Raw genomic sequence first — 23,427 nt, forward strand, 5'->3', positions numbered from 1 at the left:
TGGCAAATAGCTCCGACGGACCATGCCAAGGAAAAAACGGTGTTCTCAACACCAGACGGACTCTACCAGTTTAGGGTCATGTCTTTTGAGTTAAAGAATGCCCCTCCCACTTTCCAGAGATTGGTTAACCATGCGCTCAGTGGGCTGGAAGCCTTTTCTGTGGCTTACTTAGATGACATTGCCATCTACAGTTCCACCTGGGCAGAGCATTTGACGCATCTGGATAAAGGGTTGCAGGCCTTAAAAAGGGATAACCTCACTATCAAGGCCACCAAGTGCCAGATAGCTCAGGGGAAAGTCACGTATCTTGGTCATGAGATAGGAGGGGGTCGAATCCAACCTCTCCCCAGTAAAGTACAGGATGTACGTGACTGGGAGACTCCCCCTACTCAAACCCAAGTCAGAGCCTTTTTGGGCCTCACTGGGTATTATCACAATTTCATGGCAGACTATGAACCATAGCTGCACCCCTGACAGCTCTGAATTCGCCCAAACAGCCTAGGAAGGTTAATTGGACTGAAGATTGTCAGAGGGCCTTTGATGGCTTGAAATGAAGTCTGTGTAGGGCACCTGTGTTGTGTGCGCCTGATTACAGCAAGCCCTTTATCGTTCAAACGGATGCCTGCGACACCGGAATTGGAGCTGTCTGTCACAACCTCGAACCCACACTATGGGTCTTGGGCACCATGGCCCCGCCTTGGTACTGTCCCAAGGCCAGAAAGACCCACACTAGGCCTTTGTGGGTGCCTTGGACGCAATCCTGGCGCCGTTGGCACCAGGTTCACTTGGCAAGTATGGTTTCCCATGGACAATGGGTGAACATGGCTGCCCCCACAAGGATTATCGCGGAACTGCAACAAGCAGGCTAGCTTCAGGGCGTTGACTGCCCCAAAGGCACCTGGGATACCAGCCAGGTATTTAAACCACGCCTGACCCGAGGCACGTGCTTCACGTTATTCTGCTTTAGCAGCGTGACGTTCACCGGGTCCTGCTCTGTATCCTGGCCTGCTCGGGCGAACAATGTGGAAGAACATCACTATCCCTACCTGCTCAGCTCCAGCTCTTCCATCCAGTAGGAGCCTTTGAGGACTCTTCCATCCGTCCCCAGCTACATCTTCAGGACGAAAGGGGCAAGAATTAGAAGCTACTTACCATCTCACCTGGAAGGCCTCCGCCATTCCAGACATCTCCTTGGCCGTTCTGTCCCAATACATTGTCGCTTCCAGGAATTTTCTGCGACCTGCAAAGAAACAAGGCACAGGTCAGTCAACTTGCAAGGACGCTTTCAGCGCCGCATCTAGCGCATCCTTACCTTCTCAAACTCAGTTGTTGGCCTCGGCAATCTCAATCAGCCTCTGCCAGACAAGAGAAGAAGGTTACTTGGACATTCATCAATATAGACTGTATTCAAAAAACACTAAAAAGACTTACCTGAAAGGTGGAGTTGCAGCCGGTCTGGACTCCAGGCAAACGCCAGTGAAGTAACTCAGTGGACCAAGCCAACAACGACGCGCCCCTGCCTCGTTCGGCAGGACGGAGAGTGCGGCATTACAAAAATCAAGAATTGATTCCTGGCAGAACCGAGTCCGGGGAAGGTGCAGAGAGGCCAGAGGTGTCCCAGACCAGTCCAGAGGCATCCCTGCGGATACAAGGTGAGCGTTACAGAACGCGAAGCCGTACTTAATAATCCACCCAGGCGCCCGGTATGGAAACTTCAGAGACGGATCAATTGGCGCAATTGTTGGGGCAGTTGCGCGTAGTGTTCCACTCGTCGCGGCAGGAAACCAACGCCTTGAGGAGAGAGCTAATTGCGACCAAGGATTGCCCCTTCTACACCAACTCCAGTGATCAATCCGGTCCAGATCAACCTACCTGGAACAGTACCATTAGCCTCTCCGGAGCGTTTCTCGGGAGATCCCCGACGATATGCGACTTTTATGAACCAGTGTCACCTCCATTTTCTGTGCAGGCCCGGGGCAGTCCCAACCGACCAGTCACGGGTGGCCTTCGTCCTTTCCTACCTAACTGGGAGTGCTGCTGAATGGTCTGCGCCATTCATCAGTCGGGATGATCCCCTATTGCAGGACTTTGGAAGGTTTCTACAGGAGCTGGAAAAGCGTTTTGCCCGACGCCACCATGGACAGCGTTAGATAGCAAACTTTTGTCCCTTCATCAAGGGAACCAAGACTTGCTGACATATATTGCCACGTTCAACAGACTGGTGGTAGAGGCAGATTGGCCTGACGACAAACGGACTACCCTGTTCCATTGGGGTCTGCGAGGAGAGCTGAAGGATGTGTTGGCTCAAGTGGTGGACCCACCTCGGGATTGTGCTGAATTCATTACCCTCGTAGTGCAACTAGATCAATGACTGCAAGACCGAAAAAGCGAACGTGGTAAGCCAGATGCCTGCCCAGTATTGGTACGACTCTAAGACCAAGCTCCTCGAGGGTCAGAAGGTGCCATCGAACCCATGCAAATAGGAGGAGACAGACCTCCTGTAACCAAAGCCGAACGGGAAAAAAGGAGAGAATTGCAGTTGTGCTTGTATTGTGGCAAGGCTGGCCATTTCCTAAGAGAGTGTCCTGTCAAACCACCCAGAAGGACCGTCGGGGGCTACAGACAAGGAGAATCCTAGTGAGGAGTCGGAAAACTGCAAAGCCCGGCTATTGTAGGGGTCCAATTGTCGAGCGAGGAGATTCATCTACAGACCTCCCATTTTGCTCTGCCTGTAATCTTAATCACTCACCAGCACCCATTGGTCATGCATTCAATAGAAGCTTATATCAACAGTGGAGCAGTGGGGAACTATATTGATCAGGACGTCGCAGCAAAGATGGGGCTACCACTCTGCCCTAAGTCAACCACCGAGACGGTCACAACCGTTGACTGTACCGAGATCGCCTCGGGACCCGTGTCTGAATTCACCATAGAACTCACTCTCTTGTGTGAGCATGCACATTGTGAAATCATCACCTTCCATTTGATCAAGGCACCACAGTTCCGGCTAATCCTGGGAATGCTGTCGCTAGTCACACACAACCCGTGAATCAACTGGCGTGCCCGTGAATTGGTTTTCGCCCATAGTTGCATGCACACTTTCTACCCAAAAGGTTGGAAGGGGAAGTACGCCAGTTATCCATTGCGTGAAGGTGTGGTGGGCGTCTTGGGGGGTTGCTACGCTGCCAGGACAATATCAAGACTTTCAGGACGTTTTTCAGATAGAGCAAGCAAATACTCTCCCCCTCACAGACCCTATGATTGTCAGATCGATCTGCTGCCTGGAGCCCGGATTCCGTGTGGGCGTATCTATGCGCTCACAGAACCAGAAAGCAAACACCTGAAAACCTATCTAAAGCAATACCTGGCCCACGGTTTCATCCGCCCGTCCAAGTCATCGTCCGCGGTCCGTTATTCTTCGTAGCGAAAAAAGAAGGGGACTTGAGAACGTGCATTGATTACTGTGCCCTAAACCAAATTACCATCAAAAACCGTTATCCTCTGCCGCTGATCCCGGAGTTACTAGACCAGGTCAAAGAAGCCCACATCTATACTAAATTAGACTTTAGAGGGGCCTACCATCTAGTGTGCATTAAAGAAGGGGATGAATGGAAAACGGCATTCCGCACCACGTACAGCCTATACGAATATCAAGTAATGCCGTTCGGTCTGTGCAATGCCCCAGCCGCATTCCAATACTTCATGAATGATGTGCTTAGAGAACTTATTGACGTCTGCGCCCTAGTGTACATTGATGACATCCTGGTGTAATCAACATCAGAGCAAGAACATGTAGGGCATGTACGGGCAGTACTGACCAAGCTTCGACAACACCACCTCTATGCCAAGCTGGAGAAATGCTCATTCCATGTTACGGAGGTGGAGTTCCTGGGTTTTGTCCTTTCACCCAGGGGGATAAGCATGGATGCTCATAAGGTTGATGCGGTCCTCAACTGGCCAGTGCCAAGTTCCATCAAGGGTGTCCAGAGTATGCTGGGTTTCGCGAACTTCTACCACCGCTTCATTCCCAGGTCCTCCCAAATTGTTCACCCGATTACTTCACTCATACGGAAATGCAACAAGACCTTATGCTGGACCGAGGAGGTGGAGAAGGCTTTTCTAAGAACTCAAGGTGAAGTTTACTACAGCCCCGATCCTGCGGCATCCAAGTCCAGACCTTCCCTATATTGTAGAAACAGACGCGTCCAGTATGGTGATGGGCGCAGTGCTGTCGCAGAAGGACCTGCACACAGGCCAACTGCATCCAGTGGCTTTTTGGTCACGGAAGTTCATGCTGCCGGAGCTCAAGTACACCATCACCGATAAGGAGCTGCTGGCCAGCAAGGCCGCATTCAAGGCTTGGCGACATTACTTATTGGGAGCCAGACATGCCATCACTGTGATAACAGATCACCGAAATCTCCAAAAGTTGAAGGATGCGAAAGCTCAGTCATCTCTGCAGGTACGTTGGGCCCTTTTTTTTACAGAGTATGATTTTATAATCACGTACCGACCTGGAGTTTAGAATGGCAAAGCGGATGCCCTTTCACGCATGGGCACCGAGGAAATGGCACTTGTGCCTCCTAATCCCGTGGTCATTATCCCTAATGACAGAATCCTAGGTATCACCACCACCATGACCCAGGACGAGCTCTTATACGAAGTTCGGCAAGTGCTAACTCAAGAGCAACTAAAAGAATGGGGTTCTAGAGGTGAGCACTTTTGTGTTAAGAACCAACTGCCGCACTACAGGAACCAGTTGTTTGTGCCGGTGAAGGAACTGCAAGAACAATTTATATCTGAGTACCATGACTCTCTCATAAAGGGACACCCGAGAATTGCAAAGACCTTGGCTAAACTGAAGAGGAGTTACTTGTGGCCAACGTAGCGCAAAGATGTAATCGAATTCATCACGTCTTGTGGAATCTGTGCCCAGAACAAGTCCTCCAAACAAAGACCCGCAGGAGTCATTCAACCTTTGGACATTCCGCCGGCTCCGTGGCACACACTGTCCCTTGACTTTATTACGGACCTCCCTTCATGTCACGGCTATGACACAATCCTGGTAGTTGTGGACCTATTCTCCAAAATGGCTCACTTCATTCCATTCAAGGGTTTGCCTAATGCCTCCGGCCTCGCCCGGATCTTCCTTGAGCAGGTAGTGCGCTTGCACAGATTCCCTGCGACCCTAATATCGGATCGAGGGACTCAGTTTGTGTCCAACTTTTGGAGAAAATGCTGCTCTCTAGCCCAGATAGACATCTGCCTGTCCACTTGTCACCACCCACAAACAGACAGTCAAACTGAGAGAACGAATCAGACCCTCGATTAGTACCTACACTGCATGCTCCACCAAACAGAAGGGGATTGGAAGGACCTCTTATGGATCACCGAATACGCCTACAATAACTCATTGCACAGCAGCACTGGACAAACGCCGTTATTTACGGTCTACGGAAGACACCCGCGCATGTCCGAGCTAGACATCCCGATGACTCTGGAGATGCCAGCCATCACCACCCTCCACACGACCATCACACAGGCCTTCAAGAGAGTTCAAGAACATCTGCAACTAGCCAAGGCACGCCAGAAAAAATACGCAGATCAACATCGCACCAAGGCTCCGGACTACCAAGTAGGGGATCAGCTGTGGCTAGCCTCAAAACACATACCTATTAATGGGAAGCGGACATTTCGCCCGCGGTTTCTGGGACCATACCCAGTGGAATCCGTCATTAACTCAGCTGCTGTAAGGTTGTCATTACCTGACCACATGAAGATACACCCGGTGTTCCACGTGTCACTTCTAAAGCCGGTGAAGTTGGGAACTCGGCTTACTACCCCACCGGGGCCCGTAATCATTTATGGAGAACCGGAGTACAAAGTAAAGAACATCCTGGATTCTAAGTATGTGAGGACAAAACTCTACTATTTGGTGGACTGGAAAGGCTACGGTCCGCAGGACAGAACATGGGATCCCAGTGAGTACATCCATGCTCCGTGCATGCTTCAACGTTTCCATCAAGAGCAACAAGACAAGCCAGGTCGGGCAGGAGGGTCACCGTGGGAGGGTTCTTGGGGGGGAGTGCTGTCACGACCTCAAACCCAGACTATGGATCTTGGGCACCATTGCCCCCACCTTTACTGTCCCAAGGCCAGAAAGACCCACACAGGTCTATTGCGGGTGCATTGGACGCAATCCTGGCGCCATTGGCACCAGGTTCACTTGGCAAGTATGGTTTACAATGCACAATGGGTGAACATGGCTGCCCCCAAAAGGATTATCGGGGAAATGCAACAAGCAGGCTAGCTTCAGAGCGGGGTCTGCCCCAAAGGCACCTGGGATACCTGCCAGTATTTAAACCACGCCTGGCCCGAGGCACGCGCTTTGCGTTATTCTGGTTTGGCAGCGTGACGTTCACCGGATCCTGCTCTGTATCCTGGCCTGCTCGGGCGAACAACGTGAAAGAACATCGCTATCCTTACCTGCTCAGCTCCAGCTCATCCATCCAGTAGGAGCCTTTGAGGACTCTTCCATCGGTCCCCAGCTACATCTTCAGGACGAAAGAGACAAGAATTAGAAGCCACTTGCCATCTCACCTGGAAGCCTCCGCCATTCCGGGTATCTCCTTGGCCGTTCTGTCCCAATACATCGTCGCTTCCAGGAATTCTCCGCGACCTGCAAAGAAACAAAGCACAGGTCAGTCAAATTGCAAGGATGCTTTCAGCACCGCATTTAGCGCATCCTTACCTTCTCAAACTCAGTTGTCGGCCTCGGCAATCTCCATCAGCCTCTTCAAGACAAGAGAAGAAGGTTACTTGGAAATTCATCAATATAGACTTTATTAAAAAAACACTAAAAAGACTTACCTGAAAGGTGGCGTTGCAGCCGGTCTGGACTCCAGGCAAATGCCAGTGAAGTAACTCAGCGGATCAAGCCAACAACGACGTGCCCCTGCCTAGTTTGGCAGGACGGAGAGTGCGGCATTCCAAAAATCAAGAATTGATTCCTGGCAGAACGAAGTCCGGGGAAGGTGCGGAGAGGCCAGAGGTGTCCCAGACCAGTCCAGAGGTGACCCTGTGGATACAAGAAGAGCGTTACACTGTCTTGTCCCAGTTAGATGACAAAGGAAGAGAACATCCGATCATATTCATCAGTAGACAATTTAAGGGTAGGGAACTTAGGTGGGCTACTGTTGAAAAGGAATGTTTTAGTATAGTTTGGAGCCTTAGGCACTTTAGACTCTACATTACCGGGTCTACCTTCAAGGTTCAAACAGATCATAAGCCCTGAAGTGGCTTATGCAGATGAAGGGTGAAAACCCGAAACTTCTCAGGTGGTCCATTAGCCTGCAAGGGCTAGACTCCACCATAGATCACAGACCAGGGAAGAGTCACAATAATGCAGGTGGCCTTTCCAGAAGGTATGTTGACCGTCTGGATGAGGGTGTCTATTTCGTGGGAGATTAGGCACCCTAACCTCAGTCTGGGGGGGCGGCTGTGATGATGGAAATGCATTGGACGGACAGGCCTCCGTATCCTTGTCCTTTACTGCTTTTTATCGTGTGTTCTGTTGTGTTTTCCGCGCAGGAGTTCATGTGGGACTCCTGGAGGTGCAGCTCTCTCTCTTGGTTTGGTGAACGGACCCATGGGATAACCTTATGGCACCCATGGGTAGGGGTGCAACCCTGTGCCCCTAGTGTATGTTTTTGGGCACCTGTGTGTGACCCCAGGAGCAGGGTACGGGCTGGTGGCAGCTACGTGCTGAATTGACTGGTGCCCTGAGCGTCCTTTATTTTGGGATGCCCAGGCCCTGTCATTGGAATCGGTAGATTCCTGATGGAGACAAAATGGCCCCCATGGCCTCTTGCCTTCCATCGCCTGTTACCTTGATCTTCCCGAAGTCCCTGGAAGCCCTGACTCAGTCCCTTCCCCCTGACTGGCTGTTGGGTGGAAGTTCCATATATGGTAGTGTGGGGAAGTGCTGACCAGACTGGCTGGAGCCTTCTCAACGACCGTATGTTGTGGGTACGCCTGTGGGTGGGACCTGGGTGAATGGAGTGTGTGATGAATACGCATTCTATATTGTGGGTGTCTAGTATATGGTGGTTGACACAATGACTGAGACAGCCATGCCCAAAACCGGTATGAATGCAGTGTGGAGTGTTGAATGGCTCGGTACTTGTCCCAATACACATAACTTGTTATGCGTGTCTGGAGAGGAGTAAATGGCCTGAATGCACTATGCACCTGATTGGTTGCCTGTCTGCATGAATTCCCTTCATAGTGATTGGATGCTTAAGTGTGACGCAGCGGAATCAATGAGAGGTCAACAGTATATCTGGGGACCTCTCACTGCTAGGAATCGTGTTCAGAAGTGTTCAAAGCTCAAGTCCAAACTACGAAGAGTAACTGGAGTGAAACTGACGCTAGACCTTGAAGCACTGCTGGAAGAGAAGAATTGCTGTTGCTCTCCTTCACAATCTGAAAGCTGCTGCGTCTCCAAGGACTGACCCAGAGAGGACTTGGTAAGGCGCCCTATTTCCGAGCTACGAGGGACCATCGTGCACCAGCAGATCTTTGCCAAAGCTCCCTAGTAGACAGACCTTCGATAGGCTGCCGACCCGAGACGGGGACCACCGCAGAATCACAAGGAGAAGCGCCTGGACTGTTGGCCGCCACTGTCGACGACCGCCATCGCCGACTGGAGCCGCCGTGCTCCATTTGCCTAAGAACATCATTGATCCAAGGACGCTCTTGTCCACATCATCGCCGCTGTATCCTGCTGGAGAAGTCCTGACCGTTGACGCACCGAGGAGTATTCAACCAGTGGGTTTCCCACCACCCAAAGACCATAGAGATGCCAACGTCTCGACGCCCTTGCTGGGCCACAGTTCTTCAAACTCTTTGCGGTCCAGAACTATCGACACCGAGGTGCCCCGCACACTTCTTCCTTGCAGGACGTTTGCGCTTCCCCATCAATGAGCACCGCTAAGAACGACGTGGCCACTTCACCGTCGTAGCTCAACCTGTTCTCCGTCGGACGTTCGATGACCCGTGACTCCTGCCTTAAAGGGAGGCACTCAAGAAGTGCTGTCGATTCCCCGGCGAGGAACGTTACAACGCCAAGGTACTTTGGGGTTGCAGAACTATTGGAAAGTCTAGATGGAACAATATATGGACTGTGCTTGTGATACACCTTTGCTTTACAGGTTGCCCAGGTGGGGGATCTCCACATAGAACTGTGTCTAGTGATACGGGGCCAGTAGTCTGCCAATTGTTCAACCATCTTGCTTTCCTTCCTCTCTCCACTGTTGGTTTCCTCTTTATTCTGATCTGTGTGTCATTCTGATCGTATGCACTTCAATGAGATCTGATAACGTTAGTGGTACCACTTTAGAACTGTATATATTTACCATTGTTGATTTTCGGAGTACAAAGTGAGTTATCATGATATTGTATATACCTTTGAATATTAATTATATAAAGACTGTGTTTTAACCGATACAGTGTGTGGACATTCCTTTGTGGGTGCTTGGGGACTACACTGTACTTAAGAACCAGCCCGCATCACCTCCCGAGAAGCTAGGCCTTGATTGCTCGACCATAGCTACCAAATATAGAATCTTGGCTGGGGTCTTCTGTACCTCTCCTCTACCACATAGAGAGCAGAAGTACAGACACCCCCCTCCAGTTTTTACAGTGATGCAGGAAAAGAATGAGGAAAATACAACTCTTGCGCAAAATCAATCCAAACTTTTAGGTCAGATACGGACTGAAATAAAATTAGCAGAACAAAAATTGCAAAAGAGCCAAGATTTTGAGGCAGAATCTGGAAATGACATCCAAAAGCTAAAAGAGGACTTGGTTCTCCAACAGCAGAACAATGTAGACCAAGAGGCCCAATAAGATGCATTAAGACTAGAGTGTCAGGAAAAGGTTGACTCTCTGCAAGAGAGTCAACAGAAGCTGACTCAACGATTAAAATATAACATGGCCTGGCCTACTCAGGACAAATAACCATGCTGCAAGATCAGGTCAAAAGGGTGGAAGAGGAAAATAGTAAATTAATCATGAGAGACCTCCACTCCCAAGCAGAATTTGAAGAAGAGCGCCAGAAATTAGGCGTCCTAAGACAACAAAGGGATGACCTGGCTGAACAAAGGGGCACTCTGTATCAGGAGAAAGAGGCCCTCCACCAGGAAATGTGTAATTCAGAAACCAATAGAGAGTCAGACCTTCAGGGACTGGCTGGTCTAAAAGAAGAATATGAAAAATGTGTGGGACATAGGAGACAAATGGAACGTGACTTAGAGCAGGCCATATAGGCTCTAAATGTGCACAAAAAAAAAAAGGGAGACTCACCTCCTACAACAAAAAAATTGCTCAGGTTGCCAAAATATACAGGCAGCACAAAGAGATAATGAGGCCAGTAAAACCCTAATAGCCGAGTAAAAGGCTCAGATCTTCGCCTATTATGAAGAGATAGGGGCTGAAAAGGGAAAACTAGCAAGGCTGGAGAGAGAGTATTCTAGATCTGATACCAACTGGAGGGACACCGAACAGGTGTAGAGGGACAGGGCAACCCCTGAACATAGTCTGATGACCTCTATGCCTAGGAACTCAAACCCATTTAATATATTGAACACTGCTGACTTCCTGTCTACTGGTTCACAGGCACCAGAAACCATTAGGCTGGCGGAATTAAATAGGTTTAGTATGATGGATCCGACAGTTCAGTGACCCCCAGAAATTGATGAAAGGGTGTCCAAATATCGATACTAAAACATTAAGGCTGATGTCTCTGACAAGGAAGTCTCCTATGAGGGGAAAGTCCAGGAATTAGATCCACAGAAAACTACCTTCCAAGGGACCAGTTGGTTCAATTTGTAGAAAAATCGAATGAAATGAGGCCCAGAAAGAGCATTTTGAAGACCTCCATCCAATCAGGGAAGTGGTGGGGATCCTCTGCCAACCCTGGAAGCAGAGAGGAGTCAGAAGACTACTCTCCAGTGTGCCATAGGGAAGTAGAAACTAGGCCCCTGCAAGCCCCTCCCAAGCTCAAAGAATCAGGGAGCGCCTAGAAGATCAGAAGGGGTCCTCCAATAGTAGCACCTTTGAGTCTGAGGGCGAGTAGACTCAGGTGACGAACCCAAAGAAGGCAAATAAACTAAAGAGAGTTATGGCAAAAGACCCCATTAGGCAGATTAAGGCCATTAGGAATTTCATAACCTCATACCACAAAAACGCAAGATATTCTGGCTGGGAACATTTGGAACTCTACGAGCAAATGATGGACACTTTTCATCTTAAAGACAACCAGAACTGCAGAGTATGCTAAGTGGACATTCTCTCCAGAATACTCCAGCTTCTTTGCTGGACTGGAAGACCAGAACCATTCAAGATGGTCCACTTACAGGGCGGACATCTTGAAACACTTTTCCGCCCAAAGAAAACCCCCAAGAGGATCGCAAAGTGCCCTACAATTTGCAGTGCGGGGAAGATCAGGCCCCACGAGAATTTGTGCAGGAGCTAAAATGCGCCTTTGCACAAACCGCAGGGAGGGTGCGCACGGATAGCAGGGATTTTATAACTACCTTCTTTCATGCGCTCCCAAAGTATATTATGACCCAGCTGGTGAGGGATTTCCATGACAAAAAGATCTCTGTACTGGGTAATCGAGCAGGCGACCCGCATTTATGAAGTCCAAAAACCTGGGGAAAATAAAAATCAGACCAAAAACCCCAAACCAGCCAACACCCCTGCTGCTGCTAAGGTAGCAGAGGTGAAGGTTGCCCCCATTTTAGACCTAGAAATGGGGGAGTCTAAAAATGCACCAATCCCAAACTAGCAAAACCAGGCGCCCAGAAGGCCTTCAGGCCAATCACAAACAGGTGGCAATCAGGGAGGTAATCCCACTAATGGGACCCCTAATTCTCTTGAGTATATCAGTCCCAGGTACAAGGGCAACCAGCCTATCTTTGGGTATGTATGGACTCCTCCCGCCCAAGGGGGGGTCCCACCAGGTAAGTACTCCCCCAGGAAACTTCCCTCCTAACTTCCCTCAGGAGGGCAGTAATTCCCCAAATCCTGGGTTAAGTTTCTTTCCCCAGTACCCTCAAAATCCCAACCTGCAAGGCAACCTCCTTTCTTTCCCCAGTTTCAGGAGCCCAGACAACCCAATCTGGGACAGGGGAGGCCAAGGGGGGAGGGCTACCAAAATCCACCATCTCCAAGCTACTACGGGAGAAGGGATAGCTACACTTCCGTGAACATCCGTGGTATGAGTAGAGACCCCTGTACCAGCCGGAACAGGTGTCCCAACTGGAAAGCCAGGTCCAGAACCTTACCCAGGATCTGAGTCGGATGTTGAGGGCTCAACAGGACCATCAGATGAACATGGCGGCTCAAAACCTCACAAATAAAGGGTCTGGCACCCCAGAACAATGGCAGGGAGATAGCCCCGACAATTCACCGGTTCCAGAGGAGGAGGCACGGGGGGAAGGTGGGTGTAAAGCCATAGAGGAAGCTTCCTTCTTCACCTGTGAACAGCCCCTGGACACCCGGAACCGTATCAAAAATCTCCTGCCCCTGAAAATCTGCAAACCAGGGAACAGAGGGTGGGTAGGAGAAATAAAGACCTCAAAAGGCCCATTTTGGTGAGGAAGTTAGTGTCCTCCAATTTGAAGGGGAAGAATCCTTACAGTATTCAGGGGAACAATCTTCTCCTTCAGGGACGGGGGAATTCCTCCCAAAGAAAAATGGGTCCCAATAGATCTAAATGAAGACTGGGTGGGTCTGGGGACTGAGGCAGAGTCACCCATCCCTGAACCCCATAATGTTCACCCTGAGAAGAAAATAGTACTGGAGGGATCCTCCCCACAAATTGGTTGTAGTGACTGCCACAAAGTAAGCAGGGGCAACACAGAGCTAAGGGAAACAGGGGATTTCAAAATCTCCACTATTTCAGGATGTCAAATTTTTATTACAGTCCACAGACTCTGACACAGAAAATTGTGCAAAATGCCACAGTGTCAGGGTCAAAAATAAAGAAATTGACCACCCAGCTTTCCCAAAATGCACATTGCCTTTGCCCACTCTAGGAGAAGGAGGGTAGATTTTATGCCCCGGTCCAAGTGCAAGGGAAATGTACATTTTCAGCATTGGTGGACACTGGAACCCAAGCCACTCTTCTGTCAAAAAGGGCCTTTGATCAGCTAAATTCAGGAAGGGGGGAGAGATAGCAGATACATCTCACGCCTCTTCCTGGACAACTCCATAACTTCGACAGGAATGAAACTCCTGTCGAGGGGAGAGGAGATTTGGAAATAAAAATTGGGCGACACAAAGTGAAACACCCGGTCATAGTCATGACTCCAGAGGGCACACCCTGTCTACTAGAGAATGATATCCTGCGCAGATTGTGCCCCCTAACAGACTGTGAACAAGGGCCTCTGGACTCAGACTAACAGGCCAATAAAATTAAAACAGAGTGTCAAACATGTTAGTTTAAATGGCACATGGCACATGGTTGAACAAAAACCTGATCATATTGAGTTTCATTTCCAGAACAATCAAATCCCTGATGTGAGAGTAATTGCTGTAAGACAACAAACTGGTTATGGGAACCTCTCCATTCCTGAAAATCAACCTTCCTTCCAGTTTTAAGTGGCATTCCACACAGGAAGGAAATACTTTGAAATTATATACTGGTTCATATTCTGAAAACCCCAATCACATATTCAAAATTGATGAGAAACCAGCTCAAAGTTTGGCTGATATTCAGAAAATTAGAGAACAGTTGTTCATCCCTAATCAGTTAAATGAGGGGAAGGAGTCTGTTCTCGCCTGAGTGTGCATGAACAACTGTAAGAGCTTCATCAGCGAAGCCATGCTCAGGCAGCTCCCAAAATATCAAGCCATTCCCACATTTAAATTGATCAATAAGTGGGAAGTGGACCTGGAAACTCCCAATTCCAAACATCTCCTGCCTAGCAGGTGTATGTTCAAAATGTCTAAAGGTAACAAAAGCAGAGAACATAATTGATTGGGTCGTGCAAGATGTCCCTGCTGCATTCTATTTAGACAGTGACATTCTCAATCGGTTTGCTATTAATTTGGTCCTCATAAATTACAAAGCCTGGTCCAGACTGGAGGGAAATCCCATGGACTTTGATGTGGGATTCTGAAAAAGCATGCTGTATGCAGTTGAAGTTCAAATTGGAGAGGAAGTCACCATCCCAGGTTGGATACGACTATTCCCACTTGAATTCAAAATTAAAAGAGGACAGAAACTGCAAAATCCTGACACATATGTATACCTCAGTGCCCATCTCCAACAGCAGGGGTTGGGGTTAAACCCAACACCATTAGTCAATGTAGAACACAACACCATTCCAATATTGATGGATAACAGCGATCATAGAAGTCTCACTGTGGGCGCAAGCACCATTATTGGAATTGCGGTTGATGACCGACATTTTTCCATGGATCTAGGAAATGAACTGATTGGACCAATCCCCATTGACTGCTTTGACAATGACAGTGACAATGACTTACCACCAGACAGGATCTTCATCTGGCAATGGGGGAATTTCCTGGTGTACTCTTCCTGCCTTTACGGGGAAGAAGAGGTAACCTGTGACATCAGGCAGGATGAGGTGATATTCCAGGTCCACAATGACTGCCTCTCCTACCTGAAACCCTCTGTCCAGGTCAATACTCTAACCAGAGACCTCTCCATTCAGCTGGAGTAGGCCGCTGAGATAGCAAAACCGGAAGACATTCCAGGCTTCAGGCAAATGGTTGAAGAGCGGGTCAAACCTAGCTGATGCCTGTGATTCTCTGGAGCAAAAGCAAAAGTTAAAACGGGTGTTCTTAGATTTTCAAGATGTCTTTGTTGTGGACTCGTATGACTGTGGTCGTACTGAAATCCATACAACAACAATTCCCACGGACCCCAGAATGACTCCTGTGTCTGTGAAGCAATATCGCTTGCCTCTCACATCCATGGAGTCGCTGACAGAAATCATCAAAAACCTTGAGTCCCTTGGGATAATTCACCCAGTCCAAAGCACCTTTAATAATCTGGTGCTGGTGATTTTCAGATATGGCCAAAACAAGAAGAGTCCCCTCGCGCAAGGTCTGGCTGACTTGCATGATTGTGCCATAGAAAACTGTCTCGAGGACGAAAGTTTTAAAATCCAGGACAACATGGAGGCGTACTTGAATTTCTCGCACAAGGTCTATGAAGAAGACAAGTGCCAGGGAATGCTCACAGTTTGTCATGTTGACAACAATGGGGAAAAGGAACTGGTGACTGACGTGGCGAATGCCTGGGGGAATGATGATGATGCCCCGGAACCCTCCGCTGGGTAAAAAATCCATCCCTGCAGTAGTCAGGTGGCGGAGTTGATGGCAGTTGATCAGGCCATCCTAACTGCCGTCCAACACCAACTCCGCAAACTGGTCATAATCACTGATTCAGATTGTGTCCGGAACGGGTTCGTGGAGAACCTGGTTAATTGGAAAACCAGAGGCATGCTATGTGCTAACAACAAACCTCTCAAACATGGCAAGTTAATCCAAAATATTGATGATATGGTCACCGCTAGTGGATGACCATCTATTGGAAGAAGATCAAGGGTCATTCCAGAATAGAGGGGCAAGATAAAACTGGAAACGACCTAGCTGATCAGCTGGCCTAAACCGGAGCCATCCAGGGGGATCTTCTTGACATCGAGTCCCTGTTGGGGGAATCCAGGTCACTGCTCTCACTAGGTCCCAGACAAATGCTCACAATGAACTCTCAACTGCCCAGTGGATTAAGGAGATCCCAGATGCTGATTTAATTAAGGCACAAAATGGGGATCCATTTATTGGGAAATGTTATCAACACATTGAGGACCCTGAGAACTTTCCCCTGACGGATACCAATTACATTGGGAAAGAGGACCTCGGAGTGTTGATGAAGTGTCCCAAAATGTTCTGAATCCAAGAAAGACAGTTTGTTGGTAAGGAGATCCATATCTGGGTGTGACCAGTGGGTGGTCCCTACCTCATTCTGAAGCCGGATGCTAAGTCACGCACATGACGCAGCCACAGCCGGTCATTGGGGGTTTCACACTACTTTCTAAATCTTACGGCAGGTTGCATACTGGCCACACATGGGGCAGGACCTCAAACAATACTTGAAGGGGTGTCTTGTGTGTGCACAATTCAACCAACGTCACTCAAACACCGAGCTCCCCTCCAGAAGAGGGGGATGACACTGCCTTGGTCAGATTTACAAGTAGATTTCATCATGCCCATGATTCACTCCTCTAGGGGGAACAAGTACATGTTAAAAGTAACATGATTATTTACCAAATGGGTGTAATGTCCCTCAGCCCCAAATTACAAAGCAGAAACAGCAGCTGCCCTGCTGATCAACCACATCTTCTCGCGTTTTGGCCTACCCCAAAGGATTGAGTCAGACCGAGGAAGTCACTTCACCCGCAAAGTGATGACAAAGATGTGAGAGATACTTGGGGTAAAAATGAAACTTCACATTGCATAACGCCAGTCCTCTAGTGGGGGAGTTAAGAGGTACAATAAAACAATGGTGAGCATTCTAAAAACGTTTGTGGCAGATTCTGGGCAAAGTTGGGACATCCGATTACTGCTTGTCCTGATGGCCATCACATCTACACCTTCTTCTGCAATCAAGATGTCTATATTTGAGCTCATGACTGGGTGAAGGATGGTGCTTCCTCAGCATCTGCTCTACAGAACACAAGAGCAGACCCTGATAAACGCCTTCACAACACATGAGTATGTTGAGAATCTAAGAAAACACCTTCAACATGTTTTTGCGTACCCTCAGCGGAATCTGGAAAAATCTGCAGAGGGGATGAAGACTCAATATGATTTAAAAACAACCAAAAAGGAATACCAAGTAGGAGACAGGGTCTACTTGTACAATTTCCAAAGGAAACAGAAAAAAGAGCGAACATTTCTGCCAAGCTGGCACGGTCCTTTTGAAATTGTAGATACAATTTCACCTGTTGCCTATAGAATATGCATCCCCAAAGCAGAACTGATAGAAGAGAAATGGGTCCATATTAATCAGTTAAAGAGTTGTCACCCTAGGCACACTTTGCAGCAAATTGAGGTGCCCAGAGAAAACCAAATAGAGGAGACATCTGGAGAATAAGAACAAGAAAACAAAGAACCAGAAGGGAACAGATAGATTTATAGGTATAATTATTTAACAGGGAGTATTGTTTTATCCTCATTGTCAGGACAAAAGAGATTCCCAAAACTTCTAGAAAAACAAATAGTTATATGTGTCTTGTGAGTGAGCTTTTGTCTTGTTATCTGAATATTGTCATTATTGCAATGCATGTGTATCCCACTGCCGTCAACCTTCCTGGAGGACAGTCAGTTGGAAAATACAGTAACCGGTGTGTGTTTATTTCATAGATTCATACTGGTTCCACCCATTCATCAACAAGGAGGACCTCCCTGAGAACCGGGAAAAGAAAGAGCCGAGGAAAAGCCCTGGGAGTCGCTCCACACCATAAAGAAAGACCTAAAGGGAAGCTGCAGGTGTCGCTCCACGCTACAATGAGAGATAATGGGAGGATCATGGAGTACCGCCCCCTGATGATGGAAGGAATCCACCTGATGAACCCCGTTTTGTCCACCGGATGAACCCCATTTTGCCCTGCCGATGAATTCCACTTTTGCCCTACTCTTCTTCGATAAGGAATCTCAGAAGAGTCGTGGGGTGATTTGTGGGATATATTTACCCACTCAGTTGTACTCCCATCCATAACAAAGCTGCATTTGAGCAGAAACAGCAGAATGGCTGTGCTGGTTCCTTTGAGTACCACTGCCTCACAGCAAAACTGCGTTTTGCAACTACAAAAAGATGGCTGCACCATCTTGCCAAGCACATATTGGGCAGGAAGGAACAAGGGGCACACTGAAAAAGCCTGCCAGTGTGTCGCTTAAATGTACAAAATAAGGGGAGTGGAAAAGCAGCACTGCTTTGCTATAAAACCAAAGTTCCCATTGAAAAAGGAAATATTTCACATTGAAAAGGATGCTGCTCTGATGCTATTTTCATCTGTTTTTCATCAAACTACTTTTATTAATAAGGCCTTGCCATGCCCATCCATATCCACATTGTGCTTCAGCAGAAGAAAGCATGATCACTGAATGACAGGCTCTGTCAAGCCAAACCTGGGAAAATAAAAGAAAGTTCATTTTCAGCAGCACAGGAGACGCTTGGCTTTTTGAGTTACAAAGTTTTAAAGATCAATAATTCAAAGAAGCTCCAGCTCTATAGGTCCATTTCAGTGCATCTGTGTTTCAAACAAATTGCTGCCTACAAGAAACTAACTATGGATACAGACCCATGTGGGAGATACAGAAAGAACCTTTTTGAAAGGAAAATGCCAGCAGGCCTCACCACATGTTAAATGTACTTTTGCAAATAAAGAAAAATACATGTTTAAATGTGCATGTTGGATAAGGCCCTGCCCTTAACTAGCAATGTGAAAGGGTTTTTGATGTGGAAGATATATGAGAGATCTTATTCAACAGGCTTTATTCTGATTTATAACAAAAATAAATAAAATAAGGAATTATAAGGCAGTGGCTGCAGTGGAGAAAACCATCCAAACAGGTTTCTGCTTGGGGCGATTCTAGCAAAAGAAAGCCCCTCACAGTAGATCCTAGAACACACAAGTAATAATTGCTACCTTGGCAAACTTGGGTATGGGCTGAGCCCTCTTACAATGGAGATCTGGGACACAGATGTGTGAAGTGAGAAATCACACCTCCCTGCGACTTCTGCTGGGAGTTTCAGAGCCAACTCAATAGCAGCCTTGGAAGCTATGCCCATATATGGGGAACAATGCTGAACATTTGCCTCCAAAGACTATGTTATTAATAAAACTTGTAAGACTTTTATCTTTGCAACAGGACTTCGCAAAAAATTGAAAAAGTTATTAGGGTGAATGTAATTTTGTGGTTTATAATTTAAGACGTTGGAGCCTTCACTGCCACCTTTGGAACAGAAATGGCAGAGAATTGGGTATTCCACGGAAAGTGTACATGATGCCAGTGTAAGATTTAATACTGACATTCATGATGATAATCCACACACACGTGTAAAGTTATAGAATTTTAGGCCGAATATTTCACATTAAAAATGACTAAAAATTATTAGAAGGGTGAAAGAATGTCTTACAAATTGTAGTGTTGGACTGACATGTTCTGCAGAAAATATGTAACCTATTTATGTAATTTGTAAGATTCCCCAACTGTACAAATGTGCCATTTATGGTAAAACTGGATTTTAGCTAAAGTAACTGTGGGAGGTTCTGGACATTGTAAAACTCCCATCACAATTCTGACATCATGCCCTTGAAACTCAACCAGCTGAGTGGAAGGCGGTAATTATCACCCTGACCAATCCAGTTGTTTAGAGGCCTGCTTAGCTAAGCCTGCCCTGACATATAATTCTGTGATGTCACCATGCTCTATATAAAGAGTGGCTGACAGGACTCTAGATAAACTATTTCCTGAATTTCCTGCACCTGCGTTCCTGATCTTCTACATTCATCTTGCCAGATTCCAGATCCCACTGCAAAGAAAAAGCAGAGCTGATTCCAGATCCCACTGCCAAGCCAAAGCATATCTGATTCCATATTCCACTGCAAAGCCAAAGCATAGCTGATCCTATCCCAGCAAGGCCAAAGCATTGCTGAGCATCCTAGCAAGGCCTCAATCCAGAGATCCCACTGAAGAAATCCCACTAACCAAAGGCAAAAGCTGTGGTATTCTTTTGGGAAGCATCATGAGACCTGACTGGCTTTTTGCCCAATTACTGCATGCCCGCTGCAACCCTGCCATCCAGTTGTACTGATTATCCGGTGACCAATCCTTTGCCCAGCTGTCTTTTGCCAGGAGAGTCCGCTATCCGGTGACCAGAATCTTTTGTGACCGGAACCGGTTGACTGTCCAAAATCCCAGATTCAAAAGTGGACTGTGAGTATCCCACATCCCATGACACATAGTCTACACCATCTTGACTTTTGTCTTTGTTACACTCTCTAAGCAACCCTATCCATACCCTGATAACTTGTGTAGACTATTCTAATTCTGTGTGTACCCTGTTCTTTTTTTTCTAGTGTTAGCACAACTCTTTCATTCATCTTCTCGAGTAACACCTTAGTCATATTTTGGGTAATCAAACTAATATCCACATAAAGTTGTATGCTGGGGTGACAAGGTTGACATTGCGAATCAACCTTGCATCTTACTGTGTCCCTTTTTAACAATACAGTATAAATAATTTCGTTTAAGTTAAATTTGCCTTTCTTTCAAAACCGATGTCTTAATTTTTAACTGCTTTATTTTCCTAAAAACAAACCTCATTCTACCTTCCAAATCATTCTTAATTCACCAGATATACCCCTTCTTTCACTTCTACATTATCAATGTGCTGTGCATCTCTTCCCCTTCAAAAAAACGTATTCGCATTCAGTGTTTTTCACCCGACTTTTTTGTTGAAAAAAACATTTTTACATTTAAAACTGCAAACTAGAAAATAATGCAACTTTTCCACATGTGAATTCAGCTGCACCGGGTTTTCAATTTCACTCTGTTTTGTGAACTGGATGCTTTTGTGATACCTTACCGTATGATTGATAGTGAGATAACATCCCTAATACTGTGATAAAACATATGTATATCATTATTTAAACACACATATAATTAATTATTTGACAAAATCCGAGTGTCATTTTAGGCCTTTGCAAAGGGTTTAAAATGCCTCTTATTTTGTGCGGGAAGGTCGGGTTTTGAGTCTATTTGCTGCCTGTTATCCCTGATTACCTGCTGATTTCCTCATTTTTAGCTGCTTTATTTTCCTAAAAAAAAACGAATTCTACCTTCCAAATCTCTCTCAATGCACCAGCTATACCCCTACTTTCACTGTGCTGTGCATCTCTTTCCCTGCCAAATTAACACATTCCGATTCAGTGTTTTTCAACAGTTTTAAAAAAATGTTTTAACATTTAAAACAGCAAACTAGAAAAAATTCAACTTTTCCACGTGTGAATCCAACTGCACTGGGTTTTCAATTTCAATCTGTTTTGTCAACTGGATGCTTTCGTGATACCTTACCTTATGCTTGATAGTGAGATAACATCCCTAATACTATGGTAAAACATATGTATATCATTATTTAAACACACATATAATTAATTATTTGTGGGTTGAGGGAATATTGCAGGAGGAAAACTTAATTTGTGTCACGCATTCCAATCCCTCTGGGGATCCCATTCCTCATCCCCGTGCCACTAACACCCCTCGCCCTCTTGCCCGGTTCCGGGACTCACAGGTTCTCTCTTCGCCCCAGTTGCCACGGCGCCGCTTGGGTCGGCATGCTCTTTGCCCGCGGAGACGTCTTCCCCCTTGGCGTCTCCCGTGGCGGCTGCTAGACCGACTTCTTCCGCGTCACATGACCGCCGCCTCTCGCTCACGTGTTTCTGGACTACACTCATGTGATGCGCTCGCGGGTCATGTGACCGGGAGGAAATAGCAGTGCCAGTATTTAAACGGCTCTGTTGCGGTGCTTCGGTGCTTCACAGCTGTTTCTTCGGATTCCTGTACGGCGCTACATACCTTTTGTTTCACCCCTTTTTGGATCTTGACCTCGGATTTGTTTCACGGACTGGCAACGGATAACCCTTGGCTTTGGTACTTGCTTTTGGATCATTGTTACGACCACGGACTGCTTCACGGACTCCTACTACGTTCCGCCCTTCTTGTGCGGATTCTGGCATCAGGTGGACCTGGCACTTGTAACCATGCTGGGATACTTACATATTGAAAGAACTGCCTTGCTGAGTCTCAGAACCTCCCCCATAGGTACAACCGCCACTCCACAGACACCTTTTGGTAAGACCGTTCCACTTACTTGTTGATTGGTTGTTGATTCTGTTTTGGCTTGACACTTAACCAGTGTTTCCTTTACAGTGGTTCGGGGTTCCATGAGTACCGCAGTTCCGGAAAGAACATCTCCCACCTGTGGCCTCAAAGGCGGCACAGAGAGTGACTTTGATTCTCTCTGTGCGGCACTTGTGGACAGAGGACTCTTCAGCTACACGACAGTCAAGACACAACACTTGGGTGCTATCTATCCCAATTCAAAAAGTGCTCCTATTCATTTGTGCTTTGGATATGTTTTACTAGAAGTTTTGCCAAGTGCATTGCTCCCATTTTCATTGTCATTATCACCCCAATGGTGATTGCTGCCCAATATAAAAATGTGTGTGATTTTTTGGGATCTTAAAATAAATAAATATTATATTTTCACAAACCGGCCTGGTTCATGGTCCATTGTGACCCGGGGTATTTGTAAAAGGGGGTGTGAGACGGGTCGGGTACCGGCACAATTTTAATTTATTGCAATTAAAGAAAAAGCATTCTTATTGAGCACCATATCTCAGGCTAAGACCAAGTGTCCTGGTCCAGTGTGTGACGTCCGATTGGAATCCTTAATACTTCTCCCCTGTGGCGCACAGGAGAGTAGTCTTCTGACTCCTCCCTGCTTCCAGGTTTGGCAGAGGATACCCCCACTGCCCTGATTGGGTGGAGGTCTTCTGAATGCTCTTTTTGGGCCTCATGAAATCTGTTTTTCTACAAATTGAACCAACTGGTCCCTTTGGAAGTAGTATTTTTGCAAAAATAATTTCCCTGACTTTCTCCTCATACGAGACTTCCTTGACAGAGGGATCAGCCTTAATATTTTTGTATCTGTACAGGGACGTCCATCCATCAATTTCTGGGGGGCACTGACCTGTCAGCTCCATTATGCTCAGGACTATTTAATTCTGCCGGCCTCATGGTTTCTGGCTCATGTGAACCAGTAGACATGAAGTCAGCAGTGTACACATTATTAAAGGGGTTTGAGTCCCTTAGTACAGAGGTCATCATACTATGATCAGGGGTTACCCTGTCCCTCTCTACTCGTTTAGGGTCCCTCCAATTTGGATTAAATCTAGAACCCTTTTCCTCCAACCTCACTAGTTTCTCCTTCTTAGCCCCTACCTCTTGATAATATGCAAAGATCTGAGCCTTTTGCTCAGCTACCAAGGCTTTACTGGCCTCTATGACCCACTCTTGAGCTGCCACCTGCTGATGGAGCCCCTCTTTCTCTTCACAGAGGACCTTATTGTCTCTTTCCGTTGCCTGTATGGTTTGGGAACAATGAGACAATTTCTGTTGCAGGAGGTAAACCTCCTTTTTCTGCACATTTAGAGCCTCTATGTCCTGCTCTAACTCGAGTTCCATCTGTCTCCCATGTCCCATTAATTTATCACATTCTTCTTTTATGCCAGTCAGTACCTGAAGGTCTGACTCCCTTCT

This window comes from Ambystoma mexicanum, chromosome 7q (genome assembly GCF_040938575.1).
Source record: "Ambystoma mexicanum isolate Mex_15411 chromosome 7q, UKY_AmexF1_1, whole genome shotgun sequence".
NCBI lineage: Eukaryota > Metazoa > Chordata > Amphibia > Caudata > Ambystomatidae > Ambystoma > Ambystoma mexicanum.